We start from the raw sequence: 26,216 nt of genomic DNA, 5'->3' as shown, positions 1-26,216 counted from the left end.
AGGAAAGCAAAAGGCAAACTTTTTCAAACAGAAATTTGCATCCTGTAGCACTAACTCCAAAAAGTTTTGGGACACTGTAAAGTCCATGGAGAATTAGAGCACTTCCTCCCAGTTGCCCACTGCACTGAGGCTAGGAAACACTATAACCACCGATAAATCTACAATAATCGAGAATTTCAACAAGCATTTTGCTACAGCTGGCCATGCTTTCCATCTGGCTACCACTACCCCGGCCACCAACTCTGCACCCTCCGCTGAAACTTGCCCATGCCCCCCCCCGCTCCTCCTTCACACAAATTCAGACAGCAGACGTTTTGAAAGAGCTGCAAAATCTGGACCCCTACATATCAGCTGGGCTAGACAATCTGGACCCTTTCTTTCTAAAACTAGCCGCCGAAATTGTCGCAACCCCTATTACTAGTCTGTTCAACCTCTCTTTCATAACGTCTGAGATCCCCAGAGATTGGAAAGCTGCCGCGGTCATCCCCCTCTTCAAAGGGGGTGACACTCTAGATCCAAACTGCTACAGACCTATATCCATCCTGCCCTGCCTTTCGAAAGTATTTGAAAGACAAGTTAACAAACAGATCACCGACCATTTCGAATACCACCGTACCTTCTCCGCTATGCAATCCGGTTTCCGAGCTGGTCATGGGTGCACTTCAGCCACGCTCAAGGTCCTAAACGATATTATAACCGCGATCGATAATAGACAGTACTGTGCAGCCGTCTTCATCGACCTGGCCAAGGCTTTCGACTCTGTCAACCACCGCATTCTGATTGGCAGACTAAATAGCCTTGGTTTCTCAAATGACTGCCTCGCCTGGTTCACCAACTACTTCTCAGATAGAGTTCAGTGTGTCAAATCGGAGGGCCTGTTGTCTGGACCTATGGCAGTCTCTATGGGGGTGCCACAGGGTTCAATTCTTGGGCCGACACTTTTCTCTGTGTATATCAATGATGTCGCTCTTGCTGCTGGTGACTCTCAGATCCACCTCTACGCAGACGACACCATTTTAGAATCACCACTCTTGACGGGTCTGACCTAGAGTATGTGGACAACTACAAATACCTAGGTGTCTGGTTAGACTGTAAACTCTCCTTCCAGACTCACATAAAGAATCTCCAATCCAAAGTTAAATCTAGAATCGGCTTCCTATTTCGCAACAAAGCCTCCTTCACTCATGCTGCCAAACATGCCCTCGTAAAACTGACTATCCTACCGATCCTTGACTTCGGCGATGTCATTTACAAAATAGCCTCCAACACTCTACTCAGCAAATTGGATGTAGTCTATCACAGTGCCATCCGTTTTGTCTCCAAAGCCCCATACGCTACACACCACTGTGACCTGTACGCTCTTGTTGGCTGGTCCTCACTACATGTTCGTCGTCAAACCCACTGGCTCCAGGCCATCTATAAATCACTGCTAGGCAAATCCCCGCCTTATCTTAGCTCATTGGTCACCATAGCAGCACCCACCCGTAGTCTGCGCTCCAGCAGGTATATCTCACTGGTCGTTCCCAAAGCCAACACCTCCTTTGGCCGCCATTCCTTCCAGTTCTCTGCTGCCAATGACTGGAACGAATTGCAAAAATCTCTGAAGCTGGAGACTCTTATCTCCCTCACTAACTTTAAGCATCAGTTGTCAGAGCACCTTACCGATCACTGCACCTGTACACAGCCCATCTGAAATTAGCCCACCCAACTACCTCATCCCTATATTGTTATTTATTTTGCTCTTTTGCACCCCAGTATCTCTATTTGCACATAATCTCTTGCACATCTAGCATTCCAGTGTTAATACTATTGTAATTATTTTGCACTATAGCCTATTTATTGCCTTACCTCCATAACTTGCTACATTTGCACACACTGTATATATATTTTCTGTTGTATTTTTGACTTTATGTTTTTTACCCCATATGTAACTCTGTGTTGTTTTTATCGCACTGCTTTGCTTTATCTTGGCCAGGTCGCAGTTGTAAATGAGAACTTGTTCTCAACTGGCTTACCTGGTTAAATAATGGTGAAATAAAAATAAAAAATAAATGTCCAGTATGGATGTATTTCTTTGGGAACTGCACTCTTTTCACTGGGCCATCCTCTCATCGTTGTTTCTCTCAGCAGTTGCATTTCGGGATCTTCTGCTGTTGCTTTCCTGAATGCTTTTAGCTTCTCCTCTGAGATTGGCAGCTGAGATGTTATCCAGTTTACCTCCAACTCCTCTCCCAGCAGATCTTCATTCTGTTTGTTGAGGTAGGCTCTACTCAACATGTCTGCTATGTGCATTTCTTTGCCTGGCTTGTAGGTGACAGTGACTGTGTCTTTGAAGTCGGAGCAACATCCTCTGCAGCCTTGAAGGAGATTGATGCAGCGGCTTCTTGAATAGGCTTGTGATCACTCTCAACTTGTACCTCTCTACCATACACGTCCAGATGGAACTTCTCACATCCATAGACTATGGCAAGTAGTTCCTTCTCCATCTGTGCATATCTACGTTGACAGTCCGTGAGTGATCGAGAACCATATGCAACAGGTCTACCATCTTGGAGTATCTGCTCCTATACCTCCTGAACTGGCATCTACTGACAGTATTAGGGGTTTATTCATGTCATAGAACTTCAGTGTTGGCGCAATTGTTGCCAGTCTTTGGAGTTTCTCTAAACAGTGACACTCTCGAGTAGCTTTCTGAGTGGAGTGCTAGCCTCAGACAGGTTGGGAATGAGTTTGGCAAGATACTGTAGCATACCCATGAATCTCTTCAGGTGGAGGCATCTGCACCACGGCCCTCACCTTCTCATCATCTGGTTTCAGACCGTTGGCCGTTAGCATGTGACCAATGTACTTTATCTCTGTCGTTCTGATTTCACATTTCTTCCTGTTTAGTTTGAGATTGTACTCTCTCGCTGTCTGTAGCAGCTTGACCAGTCTGCGGTCATGTTCCTCCATAGTTTCACCCCAGACCAACAAATCATTGATGATGTTGACTACTCCATCCAGGCCTTCAGTCATCTGTGCCATGGATCTCCGGAACACCTCTGATGCAGATGAGACACCAAAAGGTAAACACAGGAATCGATATCTTCCTATGGGCTTGGAACTCTCGTCGTCCAGTTTTATCTGCCAGAATCCTTGGTTCGCGTCCAGTACAGAGAATATCTTAGCGTTTGGCATGCTGGATACAACTTCCTCAACAGTGAGCAGTGGGTAGTGCTCCCGTTTGATCACTTTGCTCAAGTCCTGTGGATCCGTAGATATCAGGATCTTGTTAGGTTTGACCATACTACTATCTCAGTCTGTCAGTTCTGTCTGCTTAGTGATCACTTCCATTTGTTCCATTCCGTGTAGTTCCTCAACGATCTTGTCTTTGAGAGCAACTGGAAACTTTCTCGGGGTGTGCACAACTGGTGCAACTGAAGGGTCTAACTGTATATGATGTCGTCATAGCATGCACCCTAGACCAGAAAACAGATCCTCAAAGTCTTTCAGTATGTCATTGTCTTTGACTCTTTGATTCTCTTCACCATGCCTAGTTATTGACATATGACTCGCCCGAGAATTGCTGGAGCATCTCTTTAAATAATCTGGAACTCAACCTTGTGTCTCTGTCCTTTGTACACTCAGGTTAATGATTTCTGACCCAATGGCGGCATTTGGTGGCCAGAATAGGTAAGCAGTTTGCAGGTGAACTTCTTCAACTTCTCTCTCAATCCAAGTGAGTTGAAGATCTTTGAAGACATTACGTTGCACTCAACACCGGTGTAATGCTTGAATGTCACACCTTTGTTATTTATTCTCAGTTTCTCAGTCCATTTCTCTTTGTCATTGTCCATATCTGCAGTGACAGCTTCAATGTGTTTTAATTTTTCAGTCATCTCAACTTCGACTGTGCCTAGGAACATACTGTCATGGTCCTCACTCTGCTCAACTGCATGCATTGTCCTTGGTTGGCTCTGCTGGCTCTGTGATTTGCACATCTTGGCAAAGTGATTCTTCTTTTGGCATGATTGACATACTTGACCATAGGAGGGGTCTTTTCTGTGCTCGTGCTTGTAACCACATCTGTTGCAATTTACATCCATTGTTTTTGTTCATCTTGAGCTGCCTTTGCTCTGTTCTTGTCAAATCTCTTTACAGTTGTGACACTTTTTATCTTGTGTACTTCAATTTCCTCATTGAGCATTTTTACCAGACTGGAAGTGATTGTACTGGCACGACACACATCAATAGCTTTAGCCAATGTGAGATCCGCCTCTCTTAAGAGCCTCCTCTATCTCTTACTAATGAATCATGCAGTTGACCGAGCTCACAGTCTTTTGCTTTGTTCTTCAAGTCAGTGTCGTAAGCATCAATACTTTCTGATGGCCCCTGAGCCCTTGTGAAAAACATGTGTCGAATGTAAGGTACGATCCTCCTGGGTTCACAATAGTCTTTGAATTTCTGTTTCAGCATGGCAATCTTGTCTTTCTCACCTTCAGCAAATTCAAACGTGTTGCATACCTTGATTGCCTCCTCTCTCGCGACGTGTAAGAAAGTAGCACATTGCACTTTTCCCTCTATTTCAGCAACGGTCAGAAACAATTCAAACGTTTGTATCCAGATCTTCCAGTTTTCTGCAAGATTTCCTTGTAGACAAAAGCTGGATGGTGGTTGTAACAGAACCATCTTCTATTTTTCGTGGTTTATTCTGACACCATGTTATATTGTTCCAATATTAATGAGCCGGACAACAAATATCTGTCTAGAACTCTCCAGTTTACTGAAGTACAGTCTGAATTCACGTCACACATTACATCACTGTTCAGCTACGGATACCTGTATAGTACATCACACTTCGGACAGGTTTAAACTTGCTGCTTTGCCAAACTCTACCACTAAGCTACCCATGTCAATAAGAACAAACAGATGACAGATAGCTTTACCTTATAGAAATTCAAATATACTTTATTAGAGGAGTTCCCTGTGAAGTATAGTAGTAGGCAATTGATCATAGCACAATCCAGAAAGTGTTCCCCATGCGAGCTCCATAGGTTCACATCGGCAATGAAGAGTTTGACCTCGAAACCTCCGTGTTTTGTTGAGTATCCATGGTTATAATCTGTCAGTCAAATGTGTCCGAGATGCAGAAGAGAAAGTTTAAAAGAAATACTGAAAATCAAGTGGCAGTTGATACAGTGTTTTCCACAAATCCAGTCAGTCTTCAAAGTCAACATGATATCTTCAGGTTTATTTATCCAGACATACACATGATAGAATATAACAAAGTCCTTATGATATAATATAACAGAGTCCTTATGTTATTGTAAGTAAAGGTCTATTAATATAACAGACAGAAAGATGAGCGATCAATCTCAGTAGTGTGATTATTTTGGCAGTGATAGGCCTACTCAATATTAATAAAATGATAAAAACAATCAAGCGAATAATATCAATGATTACGGTGATAATGTTTCTTATAAAGTACGGCGGGAATATTCCGAAAGCATCTAAAGAGTAAAACATACTGTATTGTATACATTCACTTTATTGCAAGAAGGTTTTCCTAAGCAAGCAAATTATATTTCACTTTTTTATTTGCATAGTTCAAGCAGTTTGTGTATTTTCCACAAAATAGCAACAGTTAATGTTATTATTAAGATATAGCCTACGTAGTTGAAATTAGAAATATGTACATTGACCAATGTGCTAAATCTCTCCACATCATTATTAGCCATAAATGCTACATTTGTTATCAAATATTGGACACCCCTTATTTGGCTGTTTTGTATTTCTCAACACATCTGATGCCAATTGTTCCAAAAATACCTATATTTTCAAAATCATCTTCAACCAGGGCCTTCAAGACAATTCTTAAAAGCAATAAATAGCCAAAATAAAATATTTCTGCAATAATTGTTTCTCCCCAATATCGTAAAAAATGCAAAACATTCCTGATTACGTGTTAAAAATTGAACCTGTTGGCTGAAACCTTATTTTTGTCATCAAATACCCATGTGTCTAAAAAAATATGTAGTGAATCTTTTTGAACTTATTTTTCCCTTTCTCAAAAACAAGAAAAAATATAACTATTTTCCTCAGACCTGTTGTTGTTTTTTGCTTTGTGATAATCTGCTTTGTGTACACCCATGTTTCACCTATCATCAAACATGTTGACTTGAGTCTAAAGAAACATATATTTCTGTACAGACACAACATTACCTCTTGAGCCAATATGACAAAGAGAGAGAAACAGAGGGAGGGATGGAGGGAAAAAGAGACGAGGGAGAGATGGGTGGATAGTGATGGAGGGATGAAGAAAGGCAATAAAAAGGGCTGTAATTTCGCAGAGGCCACAGGTTAAATCTGGAGACGCTGACAGTGATTGACTGACAAACAGATTTTGTGTCGAGACACAGACCAAACGCAAAGGAGGGTCAACAACTTGCTTGGGAGGACAGCAGTAGAAGCAGTATAGGGCACATTACTGCACCATTAAACGTCCTTCACTCCAGATAGAATTCCTTTCCTCCAACCCTAACCAGGATATCTCTGTCTATCTGTCTGATCAGAATGACTAGATAAACCATCTCTATATGCTAAAATAGGTTCAGACTTCATCATGGCACTGTTTAATATTAGGGATATGATACATGTAGGATGCATTTCGTTTTCTGATATGTATGCACTATAAGTTTTCTTTGATGTAAGTTGCTGGCCCATTTTAACTTAAGTGTTTCAACTAGCAGACTTACAATTCTAAGGTCACTTCTTCTTTTCACTGACATCTTTCCACATACGTTATACTGTACTGTATGTATATATATATATATATATGTGTGTGTGTATAGATTTTATCCACACATTTAGCTATTAACATACTGTACCACTGAAGTAACGTCCTAGCAGTGAGAGGACTAAGAGTCCAATGGCTTTAATGCTAAAGGTGTGTGGGCTTTACTTACATCTAGATACACAGTTACCAGAGAACTAACAGTGGTTTCAGAGTGAGGCAGGATGGGTCTTCCTGTAGACAGTCACACACATACACATACAGGTTCCAACCAGCCCGGGGTGTAGGCAGGAGAGGGAACCGAGGGGGGTAGCCACGCCTGGAGAAGGGGCTGGGAGGCAGGTACAGTGGGTCAGGTTCAATAGGTGTGTTCCTCACCCGGGATGAGAGGGGTGGAAAGGAATAGAGGGGGGGCTCATCAAGCGCTGCTGTACACCCATGCCCTGACACCAGTGGATTGAAGGGGGAATTAATGGTGTGTGTGTGTGTATGTGTGTGATACTGTGCTTGCGTGCAGTACAGCTCTCCCACTAATGGCCTCTGAGGGTCAAGGGCTGTTTAACTGAGTTTGAGACAATGAATCAGGGGCCAATATGAGACAAGACTACATGACCCAGGGGCCAAATAGAGACAAGACCACATTGCTCTTCAGATGCTGTATTCTGTTCTGGTACTGTTCTGTTACTGTTGCTACTTTGATCTCTTTATGGTTCTTGAACGACCCTCCGTTCACCTCCTTCTCCCCGTGACCTTTTCCTGTTACACAAAACACATCAGCCTCTGATTTGTTCTACTACTCTCTGCACCAATAAAAACCTTCCTCTCATTCTTCCTGAATTCCAGCTCAGCCAGTCTTTCTTCCCTTTTCATCTTAACTGAGATCCGTGCATCACATACGATAAGTGCCCTCCTGAACCGTTCAGTCACAAAACTCTACTGTCCTGGGCTTCTAGTCTCTGTGGTCTTTCTAATCTCTCCATAGCAGATACCGTTCTGAGCTGAGTAACAGAGAAAAACTGTCTCACTGTCTGTTTACCATGGCGGAGAGCATGTTAGAGTGATGTATACACCCCATGCTCTCTGGCTAATTTAGTAGCTTCAGATGCTGCATCAAACGCACCACAACCAAAATTGTGAAAAATTACACCATCGTGTTTTATTTGCTTTTGTTTTGTTCGCTTTTCCTGCCCTTATAGAGAAGCTATTTTCTACCAGGCCTAGGCTGAGAGGAAGAGTGTAAGTGCGGTAATTGACAGAGGGAGAGTGGAGGATGCTGTTATAGCAACCCCTGGGGTAGGTGGGAGGTGTGGACCTTAAGTTTCTCCATCATTAGTCTGTTTGGCTTGAAAACATCCTCAGGTGGCCAACTTTCCAGACTTCCTGTGACAGCTTCCTGTTTCCTGTTGTATTGTTGTAGAGTCTGGCGGGCGGTCTGAGAGACTAAACAAAACCAGTTTCTTTGGGCTTACTCTTTATATTCCAGTGGATCCTCAGAAGGACGTGCCATCAAACTTAACGGCAGCCAGAGCTTGAGCTAGAGAAGAAAGAGGGAGAGAGGCAGAGATGGAGACAGAGATAGACACAGAGATAGAGATAGAGATAGAGACAGAGATAGAGACAGAGACAGAGATAGACAGAGATAGAGATAGACACAGAGATAGATACAGAAATAGAGACAGAGATAGACACAGAGATAGAGACAGCGATAGAGACAGAGACAGAGATAGACACAGAGATAGAGATAGAGACATAGATAGAGATAGAGATAGAGACAGAGATAGAGATAGACACAGAGATAGAGATAGACACAGAGATAGACACAGAGATAGAGACAGAGATAGAGATAGACACAGATATAGACACAGAGATAGAGACAGAGATAGAGATAGAGACAGAGATATACACAGAGATAGAGACAGAGATAGAGATAGACATAGAGATAGAGACAGAGATAGAGACAGAGACAGAGATAGACACAGAGATAGAGATAGAGACAGAGATAGACACAGAGATAGACACAGATATAGAGACAGAGATAGAGACAGATAGACACAGAGATAGAGACAGCGATAGAGATAGAGACAGAGATAGACACAGAGATAGAGATAGAGACATAGATAGAGATAGAGATAGAGACAGAGATAGAGATAGACACAGAGATAGAGATAGACACAGAGATAGACACAGAGATAGAGACAGAGACAGAGATAGAGACAGAGATATACACAGAGATAGAGACAGAGATATAGACAGAGATAGAGATAGACACAGAGATAGAGACAGAGATAGAGATAGAGATAGAGACAGATATAGAGACAGAGACAGAGATAGACACAGAGATAGAGATAGAGACAGAGATAGACACAGAGATTGAGATAGAGACAGAGATAGACACAGAGATAGAGACAGAGAGAGAGAGAGAGAGAGAGAGAGAGAGAGAGAGAGAGAGAGAGAGAGAGAGAGAGAGAGAGAGAGAGAGAGAGAGAGAGAGAGAGAGAGAGAGAGAGAGAGAGAGAGAGAGAGAGAGAGAGAGAGAGAGAGAGAGAGAGAGAGAGAGAGAGAGAGAGAGAGAGAGAGAGAGAGAGAGAGAGAGAGAGAGAGAGAGAGAGAGAGAGAGAGAGAGAGAGAGAGAGAGAGAGAGAGAGAGAGAGAATAAATACACTTTAACTCCAATAAAACTCTTACAAAACAGAGACACAATGAAAACTGAAAGCAAAGAAAGGAAATGTATCCAAACTCAGATGAGATCCCTTTCTGTTATATATTCGTGTGACTCTAAATCCTAATTTGACCACAGGACAACTCTCTATGCTGCCTCATTTTGGGCAACCGCTCCAGGCCCGTTTGAACCAATTACGGCTATGGATCCTGTCGCAGAGTACAGGAAGTGCTCCTGTTATGTTTGGAGTGTGGTTATTGAAGGGACTCAATAGTTGTCAAAACCAGGCCGAGAAAGCCGCAGTGCAACGTCAACTTGAGTAATTTTCCAGCAAACATACTTTTACTGCATGGTTGTACTTCTGGGTAAAACAAGTCAACAATGGTCTTAGGAAATGTGGTGATTTATCAGCTTGAAACAACAACAATGATCATAGAAAGTCATGCAAGTATGACCGCCGCTTTATATAATACATTTAGGAAAAAAACATTGTTTGGTGTGAGTATACGGACAATAGACCCTGAACACCATAAGCCAAGCAGAAAGACATTAGGTTTGAATCGAAGATACTACCCATGGACTTCAAGGTCTTTAAAGGCATTGCAGTCTTGTGCCATTGGTGTACGTCTGCATTCAATTTGTGCATTTGGCTTTTGGAAGCCAAATGTGTGATCCTGCCAATGTTTAAAAGTAAGGCGGATATCTTGAATGTTTTTGCCAAACACAATGCAGGGAAATAAATCACTATAGTTTTTGAGGTTTGATTTCTTGACCAGAAATGACAGGAATGTGTTCTGGAGGAATTATAAAGATTATGGTCGCATTACCGTCGTAACCACCCATTGTCGATCCCTCACTATTTAAACTAACTAAAACTATCTGGTAATTGATCCCAGTTTGTACAAATGGTATGATTAAACTAAAGTGCTGACAGTAAGAGTGATCCTTCTATTAGTTGAATGTGTTGTCTGTTAGCTTCAAAGTCTGTAACAGCAATTTATCATTATTGGGGTTCATTGCTGAATATGTGTTGGATATGGCATCCTGGCTTTATTCAACGTGTATAGCTTTAAACTGATCTGACCCCGTGATAATAGTAATAACAGCTTAGCCCTACTGATCCGACCCCGTGATAATAGTAATAACAGCTTAGCCCTACTGATCCGACCCCGTGATAATAGTAATAACAGCTTAGCCCTACTGATCTGACCCCGTGATAATAGTAATAACAGCTTAGCCCTACTGATCCGACCCCGTGATAATAGTAATAACAGCTTAGCCCTACTGATCCGACCCCGTGATAATAGTAATAACAGCTTAGCCCTACTGATCTGACCCCGTGATAATAGTAATAACAGCTTAGCCCTACTGATCCGACCCCGTGATAATAGTAATAACAGCTTAGCCCTACTGATCTGACCCCGTGATAATAGTAATAACAGCTTAGCCCTACTGATCCGACCCCGTGATAATAGTAATAACAGCTTAGCCCTACTGATCCGACCCCGTGATAATAGTAATAACAGCTTAGCCCTACTGATCCGACCCCGTGATAATAGTATTAACAGCTTAGCCCTACTGATCCGACCCCGTGATAATAGTAATAACAGGTTAGACCTACTGATCTGACCCCGTGATAATAGTAATAACAGCTTAGCCCTACTGATCCGACCCCGTGATAATAGTAATAACAGCTTAGCCCTACTGATCCGACCCCGTGATAATAGTAATAACAGCTTAGCCCTACTGATCCGACCCCTTGATAATAGTATTAACAGCTTAGCCCTACTGATCCGACCCCATGATAATAGTAATAACAGCTTAGCCCTACTGATCCGACCCCGTGATAATAGTAATCTGACCCGGTGTACAACTTCAGATCTGAGTCAGCTGTCATCACTCTCTCTAATAACAGCATCACTTCAGCATCACTTCCTCTCTATGTCCTGCATCAGCACAAACTGAGAGACAGATATTCCCGACTTCAGGTGGAGGCCTCCATAAATCTTAAAAGGATAGTTCACGGCTATATCTGTATTGATTAATGGTTTCCGTACCTTAAAATGAGTACAGTATGTGGAAAAGGACTGGTAGTAATATACGATTGCCGTATGTTTATTTTGGTATACTTAGCAAAAAGCTAATGTAAGCACTGGCCATTGAGTGCTTTGTGAACTTTTTTCCAGTTAGTAAAACAATTGAGCCAAGCAGATAGCAATAAAAGGTAACAATAAAATATCCTTTGAAGTCCACCTGCTGCCATTGGTCAAGAAATCACCTGAGGGAAAAACAGAGAGCCCTGCCCAAACCAGGAGAGGTGAGGGAAGGGGTGTGAGGTAGGAGAAGGCGACCAGCAAGGGGTTGAGGTGGAGTGGGGGGTTAAGGGAGGAGGTAGGTGTGGTTGGTGGGCGGGGACTCACCTTCACAGACTCACACCTTCATGATGTGGGTGGAGTCGGAGAAGCCACAGGAGGGGGGAGGGGCCAGGCTGGGCGGGGAGGCGGGGGGGCTGGGGGCACACTGGGCTGGAATGGAATGGGGGTGGGATGTGAGAACAAGCAAAACAAATAGCAAAACATAAAGGTGTAAAGCAATTATAAAAGGGTAGGTAGAGTGAGATACAACAGGGGGGACTGTGCACTCACATCACCTCACAAGCATAAGATGAATGGTGCTAAGCCTGTAGCTCTGTACTGAGGAAGCAAGAGGATGTAGCGTGTATACATTGCACCTGAATCTGGAGTTTGGCTACACACATTCAGAACACTTTTCAAATTTTTTTACAGTTTGAACAGCTAGAGATTAGATTTACAAGGTAAACTTGTAACTATAGAAAGCATGAACGTAAGTAACAAATTGTAGGCCTACTTGGAGAATATATGGAGAGGATACTATGATTATAAAGGTAATATGGTGAAAACATTTGAAAAGTTCTTTTCTGGAGGCTAGACAAAATAAAACAGTTGCTATCTGGCATCACCAGAGTAACACAGATACCGTATATAGTACAAACCTTGTTTGAATTGGTTTTAACTCTGTGCAGCTGGAACATGGTTTTATGACCACGACTGACAGCAGGCAGCACACAATGTGACTGAATACTAATAGCACTATAAGTTGATCAATCAAAGCCAGTTTTGTTTTCCTTCAGCTCATCACTTAAAGCTGACAAGTTGATGTTCAATTTCCCCTAATCATAAAGTAAACCGTGATGCCATTGTGAATATGTGGTTGGTTGTGGGTAGGGGGGCAGAGACAGCGAGTAAGCAGTGAGAAATTGTCATAGTTTTGAGCAAACGGAAACTCTGTCGATCTAACTATAGGAGATCTTGCGATCTTCAAGGACTATATAGTAGAGCCTCTAGGTTAAGACAGTGGAGCATCAGAGTGTGTAGTGAATATTGTGGAGAGTGGAGGAGTGGGGTAGTGAGGCAGACAGTGAATATTGTGTGGAGTTAAGGAGTGAGGTAGTGAGGCAGACAGTAAATATTGTGGAGAGTCGAGGAGTGGGGTAGTGAGGCAGACAGTGAATAGTGTGGAGAGTTAAGGAGTGAGTTAGTGAGGCAGACAGTAAATATTGTGGAGAGTGGAGGAGTGGGGTAGTGAGGCAGACAGTAAATATTGTGGAGAGTGGAGGAGTGGGGTAGTGAGGCAGACAGTAAATATTGTGGAGAGTGGAGGAGTGGGGTAGTGAGGCAGACAGTGAATAGTGTGGAGAGTTAAGGAGTGAGTTAGTGAGGCAGACAGTAAATATTGTGGAGAGTGGAGGAGTGGGGTAGTGAGGCAGACAGTGAATATTGTGGAGAGTGGAGGAGTGGGGTAGTGAGGCAGACAGTGAAAACAATCTTCCCTGCTAGCTCCAGACGTTCCATAACATGCCATTCTAATTTGCATTTCTCAATGGAAGATTATCATCCTGGAACATCTGGTAGCAACATGGCAACATTTTCATACTCTAAATCTCGGTTCATCTGAGTTTATCAAATTTCTGTTAATCTATGGCTCTGGGGACAGTGAAAATGTGCCACTGTATTAGGATGCCCTGTGAATGGACAAGGTTAATAAGCACTTCCAGTAAGAGCGGATACAGATCCCTGAACAGCGATAAATCTATCTGAGCTCAAGGCCCGTTTTTATAGTGTCTCAGAGTAGGAGTGCTGATCTGGGATCAGTTTTGCCTTTTAGATCACAATTAATAAGATTTCATTGACAGGGGGAACCTGATCCTAGATCAGCACTCGGGGTCTGAGGAGCTTGTTACATACGTCGCTTGGTGGAGTGAGGGTGTGGTTGGCTGGGGTTAGGTAGTGAGTGGGTAGTGGATAGTGGATTGTATTGCAATACAGCAGACAGTGAAGGAGTGAGTGTGTGATTATCTGGGGTTAAGTGGTGGATAGTGGAGTTGTTTGCAGACAGTTGACAGTGAGGCTTAACTAGGGATTACATTGGGATTTTAAAATTGATGGAACTGGCCCTCAAAACCCAAAAAAAAAGTTTGCTGTATATTTTACCACCAGATGTTTTTTCGAACAAGGCAGTTTGACTAGGTTAACCTCCAGTCTAACACCATACACAGCTTTTAGTGATGTTGAGTGCTCAGTGTGCTGCACACAGTTGAAGAGGGATTGAACATGTGTGGTTGGTGGTGGAAATGGGTATCATAGAGGCAAGGAGAGAAGGGGTTTTGGTGGGGGTGGGGGGTGTTGCAGCAACACATCGGCACTCATCGCCGGGGGGTCCCCTCAATGACAGGGGGGCGACGGGACCGGGGTGGGCAATGGTAACCGTGAGGGTGGTAACCGTGGCGACAGGGTGGTCGGGGTGGTGGCGGTGAAGCGACAGGCTGCGGTGATGTCCTCACCGGAGAGCAGACGGGAGCGTCGCGAGGCCTCGGTGGCCAGGGCACAGGAGATCTCAATCCTCTTCTCCTGGTCCTGGAGCTGCTGCTCTGGGTTACCCTGTTGGTGGGAACCACCCCCCTCAGTAGGACCGTCCAATAGGGGAACCACGTTCTGGAGACTGGAGAGAGAGACGAGCAGAGGGGAGGGGGAGAGGAGGGTGAGAGAGTGACAAAGAAAATAAGCAGAGAGCAAGAGAAAGGAGATTCAATTCTAACTTTTTATACAGAACATGTGGCATCCCATACTTCAGATGTGAAACAGTGAATCAGTAGAGGGGAGAATGTTTAGCTAAAGTTTGGGTAAATACACTGCTGTACTGTGAGAGAGCTGTGTTAGATAGTAGTTCGGTAGTGTCTGTACATACTTTGATTTGGCAATGAGCGTCTTTATCCTCTCTACTTTCTTCTGTTTCTCCTTCTGCTCCTCTGGGCTGAGAGGAGTGTCCACATCCAGGTAGCGTTCCGGAATCAGAACCTTGTCTGGAGCACACAGCTGAGGACACAACACGTTACAGATGAGGTTTGGTAATCTTTTATTTTATGGCCCGCTTTATACCTGGTATGCAATTAGAAGAACCATTACGTATACAAGTAATGACCGATTGTGGGGAATTCTTTGAAGCCTGCACACACTAAAAACTAACTTTTCTATATAGGGCCAAATAAGGATTATTTAGCTCGTAACGATAGCAGATCCCTTTATGGTGCTATAAAGAACCATTCCTATAATTCAATAAAGAACTATTTTAAAAAAGCTCTATGTAGCACCAAAAAGGGTTCTGCTATTGTTATAACCCTTTTTCGTGCTGTTTAGAACCATTTTTAATGGTTCTTTACAGAACCTTTATGGAGAATGGTTCTATAAAGAACCATTCTCAATTTCAAAGGTTCTAGAAATAACCTTTTGAAGAACAATACAGGGTTCTTTTTTCTGGTTAGCCATGTTATATTGTTACAATTCCATAGGTTTTATTATTGTGAGTTGAAACAGGTGTGCTAGATCTGGAACGACTGGGGGTTCCTGAGGAGAGAATTGAGAACCACTGATTTACACATCAGTTCTCAATTGACAAAAAAACCGTCACTGACCGTTATCATATGTAACATGTAATGGCATAACACAACAGATTAGATCAACTGGAATGACAGTAAGTCACGGTTGCACAAAAGGAGCTGTGAGCAAACCACGCCCCAAAATATTCGAATGAGCTGCCGCCTCTACATCTTCATCATCACCAAAAGAGCAAAGAACCCTTTTGTGAACTGCAAATAACCATTGAAGGGCTAAAAGGGTTATTTGAGTAATTATGGTTCCACATAGAACCACCACCCTTCCCAAAGAACCATTGAGGAATCCACTTTTCTTAGTGTGTACTAAACTTGTTAATTATCACCACATTTCTTTATACCAGACAAATACCAGCTGAAAGAGCTCCACAGAATGAAGTGTTACTGAAATAACTTTGGCTGTTTTCAAAGTGTTTAATTCACTTTACATTAAGCACTACTATACCACGTCACGACTGGATCATAGTCACATAATGATTGTATCACACAGTGTAGTTGTTGGTCAGAGTGTGGCTAACCTTTTTGCTGATGTCCAGGTCGTAGTGGTCAGGTTCCATCTGTAACCGTCTGAGGCGAGCAATCTCTTCCCGGGGTGACTCCTGCACCCCCTCCCCCCGTACTGCAGCCTCCAGGTCCTTGATGTCCACCTCATGGGTCGTCAGCCTCCGCCTCACCTGGACACACACACAGAGATAAGCAATCAGGAAAGAGCCAAGGGCTCAGCCAATCAACATGGCCCGGAGAAACAGACAAGGGGCCAGAACAATATACTAGATCCTCCTTTAGAATACATTTCAACATTCAGTACATATTCTTGGTGGCTGGCTAATAAAGGTAGATGTACACTACTGGTCAAAACTTTTAGAACACCTACTCATTCAAGGGTTTGTCTTTATTTTTACTATTTTCTAAATTGTAGAATAATAGTGAAGACATCAAAACTATGAAATAAAACATATGTAATCATGTAGTAACCAAAAAAGTGTTAAACAAATCAAAATATATTCTATATTTGACATTCTTCAAATAGCCACCCTTTGCCTTGATGACAGCCTTGCACACTCTTGGCATTCTCTCAACCAGCTTCATGAGGTAGTCACCTGGAATGCATTTCAATTAACAGCTGTGCCTTCTTAAAAGTTAATTTGTGGAATTTATTTCCTTCTTAATGTGTTTGAGCCAATCAGTTGTGTTGTGACAAGGTAGGGAGGGTTTACAGAATATAGCCCTATTTGGTAAAAGACCAAGTCCATATTATGGCAAGAACAGTTCAAATAAGCAAAGAGAAACGACAGTCCATCATTACTTTAAGACATGAAGGTCAGTCAATACGGAACATTTCAAGAACTTTGACAGTTTCTTTAAGTGCAGTCACAAAAACCATCAAGTGCTATGATGAAACTGGCTCTCATGAGGACCGCCACAGGAATGGAAGACCCAGAGTTACCTCTGCTGCAGAGGATAAATTCATTAGAGTTACCAGCCTCAGAAATTGCAGCCCAATAAATGCTTCACAGAGTTCAAGTAACAGACACATCTCAACATTAACTGTTCAGAGGAGACTGTGTGAATCAGGCCTTCATGGTCAAATTGCTGCAAAGTAACCACTACTGAAGGACACTAATAAGAAGAAGAGACTTGCTTGGGCCAAGAAACACGAGCAATGGACATTAGACCGATGGAAATGTGTCATTTGGTCTGGAGTCCATATTTGAGATTTTTGTTTCCAACTGCCGTGTCTTTGTGAGACGCGGTGTGGGTGAACGGATGATTTCCGCATGTGTAGTTCCCATCGTAACGCATGGATGAGGAGGTGTGATGGTGTGGGGGTGCTTTGCTGGTGACACTGTCTGTGATTTATTTAGAATTCAAGGCACACTTAACCAGCATGGCTACCACAGTATTCTGCAGCTTAGAGGGACTATAATTTGTTTTTCAACAGGACAATGACCCAACACACCTCCAGTCTGTGTAAGGGCTGTTTTACCAAGAAGGAGAGTGATGGAGTGCTGCACCAGATGACCTGGCCTCCACAATCCCCCGACCTCAACCAAATTGAGATGGTTTGGGATGAGTCGGACCGCAGAGTGAAGGAAAAGCAGCCTAAAAGTGCTCAGCATATGTGGGAACTCCTTCAAGACTGTTGGAAAAGGATTCCAGGTGAAGCTGGTTGAGAGAATGCCAAGAGTGTGCAAAGCTGTCATCAAGGCAAAGGGTGGCTATTTGAAGAATCTCAAATATAAAATATATTTTGATTTGTTTAACACTTTTTGGGTTACTACATGATTCCATATGTGTTATTTCATAGTTTTGATGTCTTCACTATTATTCTACAATGTAGAAAATTGTAAAAATAAAGAAAAACCCTTGAATGAGTAGGTGTTCTAAAACCTTTGACCAGTAGTGTACATGTAAATAGAAGTGAGAGCCTACCACTCTGTAGTTGGTACCAGCCTGGCTACCCAGGTTCAGGCTGCGTCTCTTGTCCCTGACGGAGCTGCTCTGGTTCCTACGGATACGCTCATTCTGCTCCTCAACGCTCATCTTGGACTTCACCTCCGCCGGGAACACCGCACTCTTCGGACGCTCCTGGAAGAGGGGAATGACATGTCAATGATATGATAAAGCATCAAATGTATTGCTCTTTAAATGAGAAATTTGACAGCACCATTCAATATACCAGACATAGGCCCACCACCACAACATAAAGGCAACATCAATGAGTAACACTATCATAATATAGTTACAATACATAATGTGTATGGATCATATAATATAATGCATATAGCCTGTGAGTTTCCTGAGCTCCATAAAGCCCTCTCCGGCATGCTGCCTACCCTGGAGATTCCATTAGGCACCTTGCCGTTGCGTCGGGAGATTCCATGGTCGTAGGAGTGGCCCTGGTCCTCCATGGGAGACTTAGTCCTGGGAGGAACAATCCCCACTGGACAGGAGAAAGACAAACAGTATGTCAGTCAGAGGATGACACAGGTTGTGTCCCAAATGGCACCATATTCCCTATATAGTGCACTACTTTTGACCAGGGCCCATAGGGCACTATGTAGGGATTAGGGTGCCATTTGGGATGCAGACACAGAGGATGAGTCATGGGGGCAACATAATCCAATCTATTATTACGTAAACAATTTATTTTAATAAGGTACAGCTAGTCCTAGGACTAATAATCTAAGTATATTTATATATACCCTGATATTTTCAATTATGATGTTCTTTCATCTCTGATTTTGAACAGGATTTCATTCCAATGAGTCTGAGGGGAGTCTGATCTTTCTTCAGGTTTAACGTTATCTAACAGTTTGGGATTCGATCAGAAAAAGGTAGCACTTTATAATACCACCTTGTAATAAAGCATTTATAATGGATGATTAAATAGTTTATTAATAATTTATTAATCATTACTCCCACATCTGTAAATGTTAGTAAGCTAGTTATTCACACATGTATAAACAACTTGAATAATGATTCATAAGATAATTCATAAGATGTTTAATTTGTGTCCTTATAAACCATTTACTAATCATTAGTTACGTATTTTTGGGTGGCCTAATGTAAAGTGAGGGCTATGTATATTTCATAAATACTTTCACAAATGTTTTGAGTGACCAGTGTTATTTCTCACAAAAATATGGACATGCCATTGGTAGGCATTCCAGCAGTACCTGATGCTCCTTAAGGTCTCAAAATGACCCCTTGAACATATCAATGGTTAAACAATACTCACACAACACAGAGGATGTTTAAGAAAATATATTGAGATTTTTTATCCAAAACAGTCACTATTGTAATAGTGTGATGTGTAACTCCTATGCTGTGTAGAGTTTTTTTTTTTTGTCAGAAAATGGAAACATTACAATTTGTTGACAGACTTTTCTACCAAAACCAAAGTGTGGATTGCAGTCACCCATTAGAGCAGTCCATAAACTGCTTGCGAGGTATGGAAACAAACATCTGCACTATCCCATTACGTTTAATATTTCGCTGAACTATCCCATTACATTTCGCGGAATTATCCAATTACGTTTAAAGAGTTACTACCTTTAATGGCCCAGTAAAAGTGCTGCCAAACAAAGCAAAGTGTAAACATAGACATTAAAAGTTAAAAGATTAAAAGACTGAAGCACTGGAAGCATTTAAAAGGTTATGTGTCTTGTGAAAAGCTGTCTGAATTCTGGCAAAGTGTATGTTCTTTTATCTCAGCATGTCTACAGATTAACATTCTCTCCGTTTTTGTTTGCTTTGAAATGTTGATACTGGAGACTTATCAGGAGAAACTGAGTAACCTAGCATTTATAGCGGCTAAGAAATGCATTGCCATTAATTGAAAGGTTGGTTATCCTCCCACAATGTCACAATGGATGGCAGAAATGTCAAGTTATGTATGGAGGCATTGTACTGAATACAATAAGAATCTGTATTGAAAACATGCCCACGTCAGGGAGATACATCTTCAGGCTATACCTATCTGATGGGCTGCTCAGTCCTCACACTGGGGGTCTGCCATCCTGTGGGTTGTCGCTCTGGCCCTGGCCTAGTACACCAAAAGTCAATAATGTATGTTTCCCTAAGATTCTGAAGCTGAGTAGGGTGTGTTGGGTTAGGGCGCAGCAGGGCGGCGGACCCCTAGGGCTGAGGCGGGGCGACCCAGCTATATTGTGTGCAAGTAAAGAGACGAAGAGAGCTCTACATTATTATGATGACATGAATTATGTGGAGGCAGTGCCGTTTCTTTGTGTATCAGTGGAGGCTCCTCAGTGAATTTCATAAAAATAGTTATCCTTTTTAGATAAAACTATACTAAATATATTCACGTCACCAAATCATTGATTAAAACACACTGTTTTGCAATGAAGGTCTACAGTAGCCTCAACAGCACTCTGTAGGGTAGCACCATGGTGTAGTCGGAGGACAACTAGCTTCCGTCCTCCTCTTGGTACATTGACTTCAATACAAAACCTAGGAGGCTTCCATTGACTTACACAGTAATTATGCAACTTCCGGAGGACGTCCTCCAACCTATCAGAGCTCTTGCAGCATGAACTGACATGTTGTCCACCCAATCAAAGGATCAGAGAATGAATCTAGTACTGAAAGCATAAGCTACAGCTAGCTAGCACTGCAGTGCATAAAATGGGGTGAGTAGTTGACTCAAAGAGAGAGAAACAAATTAATTTCAACAAATTAATTTCTTCAAAAATGAAGGAGAAGCAAGAGAGAGATAGAGAGAGTGATTTGTCATTTTCTTTTCACTTTGAGTTTTACTTACTTAGCTAGCAAATGCAGCTAGCTAGTTTAGCCTACTCAAACACCCGGTTCAAACAGAGGGATGCTATGTTAGCTAGCTGGCTATAACTATCCAACACAACACTGGAACTCTTCCAAGTCAAGGTAAGCTTTTGATTTTATTAGTTTATTGCCACCGGGGCCCGCCGGTGTAACTGCTAAACTGCATACTGACTATACAGTTTAACGTTACTGCATGATTGTAGCGGGTTTACTAACATGTTAGTTCTATTAGCTATGTTGACTAGGACGTTACTTTAGCTAATATGGGGACAACGATGTAGGCTGTGTGTAGCGGTTATGACATGGTTTGGCTTGGAAAGTTTTTTTCGCCTGATCACATACAGCTGATGCGTTGTGCATTGAAGTCCACAAACGAAGGGAAAAGGTATGAGGAGGAGAGTGCATAGAGGTAAGAAGAAATAAAACGTGGCTGCTATGAAAGTGAACTGTGTTGACGTGTGATCAGGGGTGTATTCATTCCGCCGATTCTGTTGACAAACGTTTCTTAAACGGAAGCAAACAAAACAGGGATAAAAATACCAGAAAAGCTACATGCAGGCAAGAGTGTGCAAAGCAGCATTGAATGTGTCACTGTCTGTCCATGTATCACTGTCTGTCACCTCAAAATGTTCTCTCGACCTGTGTGCACCTACATTGTAAACTTTCATTTATTGGCTAGGTTGTAGCAACCTCATGATGGGTATAGGGAAAATGTAGTGCTTGGTTGATGGTGGTGGAAAACGCTGTCTCAGGCACCGCTCCAGAATCTCCCTTAAGTGTTAAATTGGGTTGAGATCTGGTGACTGAAACGGCCATTGCATACGGTTAACATCGTTTTCATGCTCATCTAACCATTCAGTAACTTGTGCCCTGTGGATGGGGGCATTGTCATCCTGTGGGGGCATAACCATGGTAGCCAAAATAATGGCCTGCCCAGCATTTTTATACATTATGTAAATTGCTTAATTAACTCAGGAACCACACCTGTGTGGAAGCACCTGCTTTCAATACACTTTGTACCCCTCATTCACTTAAATGTTTCCATTACTTTGGCAATTACCTGTATATGTGTAGGTGTATGTATTTTTGTTTTGTTTTTTTTAACTTTTGTTTCCAAACCCTTCCCTTGGCAAATTACAAAAGAAGAGGTGGGAATGAAATAGTTTTGGGCAGAGAGTTAAAGAATTGACTATACTGTTGAGGTTCGAGGCGTGTGGGCGGCTCAGCCTGGCTGTGGGGTCTGGCTGACCTACTGGTCAATCATGTGGTGGGTGGTGGGCTGAGCGGCACGTCTTGGACCCTCCCATTCTTAACCAGTGTTATAATATCAAATATAATAGTACATAACTTTTGCCTGACACTTCAAACTGAATTATTCCACTGCTCTATGTTCGCTATATACTTCAGTCTGAGACTGCTATTGTTGAAGTCGTTTGTGGTGACATCAAAATGAGGGGTGTTGTACAAAACAAAGTCACCAGCGATTGGATCATCTCTAACCAATCAGAGTATCAAAGCCAATAACCCATTTTCAAAATGCCACTTTACCCACGTGTTCTCGTTCTGACCCTAAAATGTGTTTGCGTTCTAGAAATCGTCGGGAGTGATTTGCAAAGTTCTCTGCACCTTGATGATCTGGTGCCTCCAGGTCAGTTCAAGTTGTTAATGAAGGACCTCATTGTTGAGGAATGTGTTTGTTCTTAAATTGCTTGTAGTATTGTATGTTTTATTACGTTGTGTTTGTTGTACATTTTGTCAATTATGTTCCTGCACTGCTGCCCTGGAAACGAAGCCATGGGACTCCCTGCTAAAATAAAGCTTAAATACATTTAAAAAAGAATGCTTCCAATGCTTCAGTCTTTTAAACATCCTGTGTTGTGTGCTTATTGTTTTACCATTGATATGTTCTAGGCTGTTTTGAGACCATAAGGAGCATTAGGTACTGCTGGAATGTCTACAAATGGTATGACCATCTTTTTGTGAGAAATTACACTCAAAACATTTAAAAGTATTTATAAAGTATAAATAGCCCTCACTTTACATTAGGCCACCCAAAAAGACTTAACTAATGATTAGTAAATGGTTTATAAGGACCTACCGGTATATTAAACAGCTTTGGTTTGGAGGATATACTGGCAAGGGTGTTGTTAGGCCCGAGATTAAGTCGAGGTCATCATTCGTTCTATTAGCATCGTTGGCAGCAAAGCTGACTGGTCGTTTGATTGGTATTGTTCCCAGTCAAGCCGACTGGTCGTTGATTCGATTGGCAGCCACATTGTTTTGCCAAACAAAAATGGTCGCAATGCAGGCTCTTCTCACTTGCTAGCTTGAGTTAAGGTTAGGGTTAAAGTTAAGGTTAGGAGTTAGGTTAACGGGTTAAGGTTAGGGTTAGGGGAATGGTTAGCTAATATGCTAAGTAGTTGCAAAGTAGCTAAAATCTAGTAAGTAGTTACAAAGTTGCTAATTAGCTAAAATGTCAAAGTTGTCCGTGATGAGATTCAAACACACAACCTTTGGGTTGCTAAACGTTCACTTTATAAGCCCACCCATCCATCCATCCATCCATCCAACCCAACCAACCACCCTACTTAAGTTTTTGCCTTAAGTAATCTTCTGTCTCATGTAACCATACCAAACGTAACATATCATACTAATTTGAGTGTCCCAGATTTACATTTACTATTTAGTAATCTATGAGACCAGACTGTAGCATTAGCCACCTAGCCACCTAGCTAAAGTTAGCCACAACAAATTGGAATTCGTAACATACCATACGTCTTGCAAATTCGTAACATATTGTACGAATTGCAATTCGTAACATATCATAAGACATGGATGATGGACGTCCACATATTAATACATACCATACAAAATGTAAAACATCATTCTAAATGGAGGGAGAGAGGTTTACCTTTACTGTGTTTTGTCTACCCCTGAGTCCAGGCTGGCTAGCTAGCCAACTACACAGCTAACACAATCACTTCAAACTGAAGCTGGAAATACAGCAAACTAGCTGCATTACGTTTTGTTTTTCCTGTTTTTCAATTGACATCTTTGTATATATCCATAAAAATTATGATGATTCATGATTTCGACTGGCTGAGAAAAGCTGTCTGTCTCATCCTGACACATTAATTCCCTATGGGACAGTGGAGGTCGCATTTCAATATTGAAACAATGTTGCAAATGTCGGAGAGACAGACTGCAAGGTTTATGCAAATATCCGCTATTGCAAACCAAATGATAGCATAGAAGCAAGGGGAGATAATGTCTAGATGTTTTTTTACAAGTTTATGAATTGCCTCCTGGATGGAACAGTAGATACGCAGTGATTTTTCTGATGGAACAGTAAATAGGCATTTTCACCATCATAGACGGCTGAAACGCGGTTTTAACCAATCAGCATCCAGGATTAGAACCACCCATTCATTATTAAATAATCATTAAATACTTTAAAAGTTGTTTATAAATGTGTGAATAACTAGCTTACTAACATTTACACATGTGGGAGTAAAAATTAATACATTATGAATAAACTATTTACTAATCCATTATAAATACTTTATTACAAGGTGTTATTTATAAAGAGCTACAAATAAATATATTTGGGAAATAAGTAATAAGTAATAGCAATAACGAGCTCACAGTAGCTGCAGTACAGAACTAGTGAACTGAGACAGAACTCCCATGTTCAGGTCCTTTTGCATTACACATGTTTACACACACAGGCCTCAAGCAGTAACCTACAATGTCTTCTTCATTACTGGCTGGGTCATTCCTTCAACGCGGTGCATTTTCTGTCCCCAGGAAGTACCAGTCCTTATTTAAAAAATATGGATTCCAAAAGGCTTTAAATATAAGGTCAGGTGTCCTTTACCTTAAAAACACACAAATATGGATCTTGAATGGGAATTTTAGGTATTTTAAACGCTTTTTGTCAGTGGATGTTCCAAGGTGTTATTTATACATTTCCACAAGGTATATAAGCCACATCTTGACAACATAATTTTTTCATTCTCGCTGGCACCAATACCCCATAATGACAAAGCAAAAACAGGTTTTTAGATTTTTGGGCGAATTTATTAAATATTAAAAACTGAAATGCCTTATATACATAAGTATTCAGACCCTTTGCTATGAGACTCGAAATTGAGCTCAGTTGCATCCTGTTTCCATTGATCATTCTTGAGATGTTTCTACAACTTGATTTGGAGTCCACCTGTGGTAAATTCAATTGATTGAACATGATTTGGAAAGGCACACACCTGTCTATATAAGGTCCCACAGTTGACAGGGCATGTCAGAGCAAAAACCAAGCCATTAGGTAAAAGGAATTGTCTGTAGAGCTCCGAGACAGGATTGTGTCGAGGCACAGATCTAGGGAAGGGTACCAAAAAATGTCTGCAGCATTGAAGGTCCCCAAGAACACAATGACCTCCATCATTCTTAAATGGAAGACATTTGGAACCACCAAGCCGGCCGCCCAACCAATTTGAGCAAGGGAGAGAAGGGCCTTGGCCAGGGAGGTGACCAAGAACCCTATGGTCATTCTGACAGAGCTCTGAAGTTCCTCTGTGGAGATGGGAGAACCTTTCAGAAGGACAACCATCTCTGCAGCACTCCACCAATCAGGCCTTTATGATAGAGTGGCCAGACGGAAGCCACTCCTCACTAAAATGCACATGACAGCCCTCTTGGAGTTTGCCAAAAGGCATGCGAAGCAAGAGAAACAAAAGGCATGAGAAACAAGATTCTCTGGTCTTAGAGATTGAACTATTTGGCCTGAATGCCAAGCGTCATGTCTGGAGGAAACCTGGCACCATCCCTACGGTGAAGCTTGGTAGTGGCATTATCATGCTGTGGGGATGTTTTTCAGTGGCAGGGACTGGGAGACTAGTCAGGATCGAGGCAAAGATGAACGGAGCAAAGTACAGAGAGATACTTGATGAAAACCTGCTCCAGAGCGCTCAGGACCTCAGACTGGGGCGAAGGTTCACCTTCCAACAGCACGACCCTACGCACAGAGCCAATACAACACAGGAGTGGCTTCGGGACAAGTCTCTGAATGTCCTTGAGTGGGCCAGCCAGAGCCCGGACTTGAACCTGATCGAACATCTCTGGAGAGACCTGAAAATACAGTTGAAGTTGGAAGTTTACATACACTTAGGTTGGAGCCATTAAAACTCGTTTTTCAACCACTCCACAAATGTCTTGTTAACAAACAATAGTTTTGGCAAGGCGGTTAGGACATCTACTTTGTGCATGACACAAGTCATTTTTCCAACAATTGTTTACAGACAGATTATTTCACTTATAATTCACTGTATCACAATTCCAGTGGGTCAGAAGTTTACATACACTAAGTTGACTGTGCCTTTAAACAGCTTGGGAAATTCCAGAAAATGATGTCATGGCTTTAGAAGCTTCTGATAGGCTAACTGACATCATTTGAGTCAAATGGTGTACCTGTGGATGTATTTCAAGGCCTACTTTGAAACTCAGTGCCTCTTTGC

The 26,216-nt window shown here is 42.1% G+C and overlaps 1 pseudogene across 1 annotated transcript in view; it reads right to left on the bottom strand.

Annotated features, from left to right (window-relative positions):
- Positions 1 to 5,209: 5,209 nt before the first annotated feature.
- Positions 5,210 to 26,216, bottom strand: part of LOC311134059 (pleckstrin homology domain-containing family A member 6-like) — an 86,910-nt pseudogene continuing 65,903 nt past the window's right edge. The window contains exons 15-21 of the transcript XR_014615390.1: positions 18,237 to 18,343; positions 17,833 to 17,988; positions 15,918 to 16,073; positions 14,697 to 14,824; positions 14,293 to 14,450; positions 11,852 to 11,956; positions 5,210 to 8,306 (exon numbers count right to left, since the gene is read on the bottom strand). The product of XR_014615390.1 is annotated as a pleckstrin homology domain-containing family A member 6-like (transcript). The remainder of the gene's footprint in view (positions 8,307 to 11,851; positions 11,957 to 14,292; positions 14,451 to 14,696; positions 14,825 to 15,917; positions 16,074 to 17,832; positions 17,989 to 18,236; positions 18,344 to 26,216) is intronic.

Source organism: Coregonus lavaretus (genome assembly GCF_964263955.1).
Source record: "Coregonus lavaretus genome assembly, chromosome: 8".
NCBI lineage: Eukaryota > Metazoa > Chordata > Actinopteri > Salmoniformes > Salmonidae > Coregonus > Coregonus lavaretus.
Note: the sequence above shows the minus strand (reverse complement) of the source record. Positions and strands in the feature narration are given on the sequence as shown.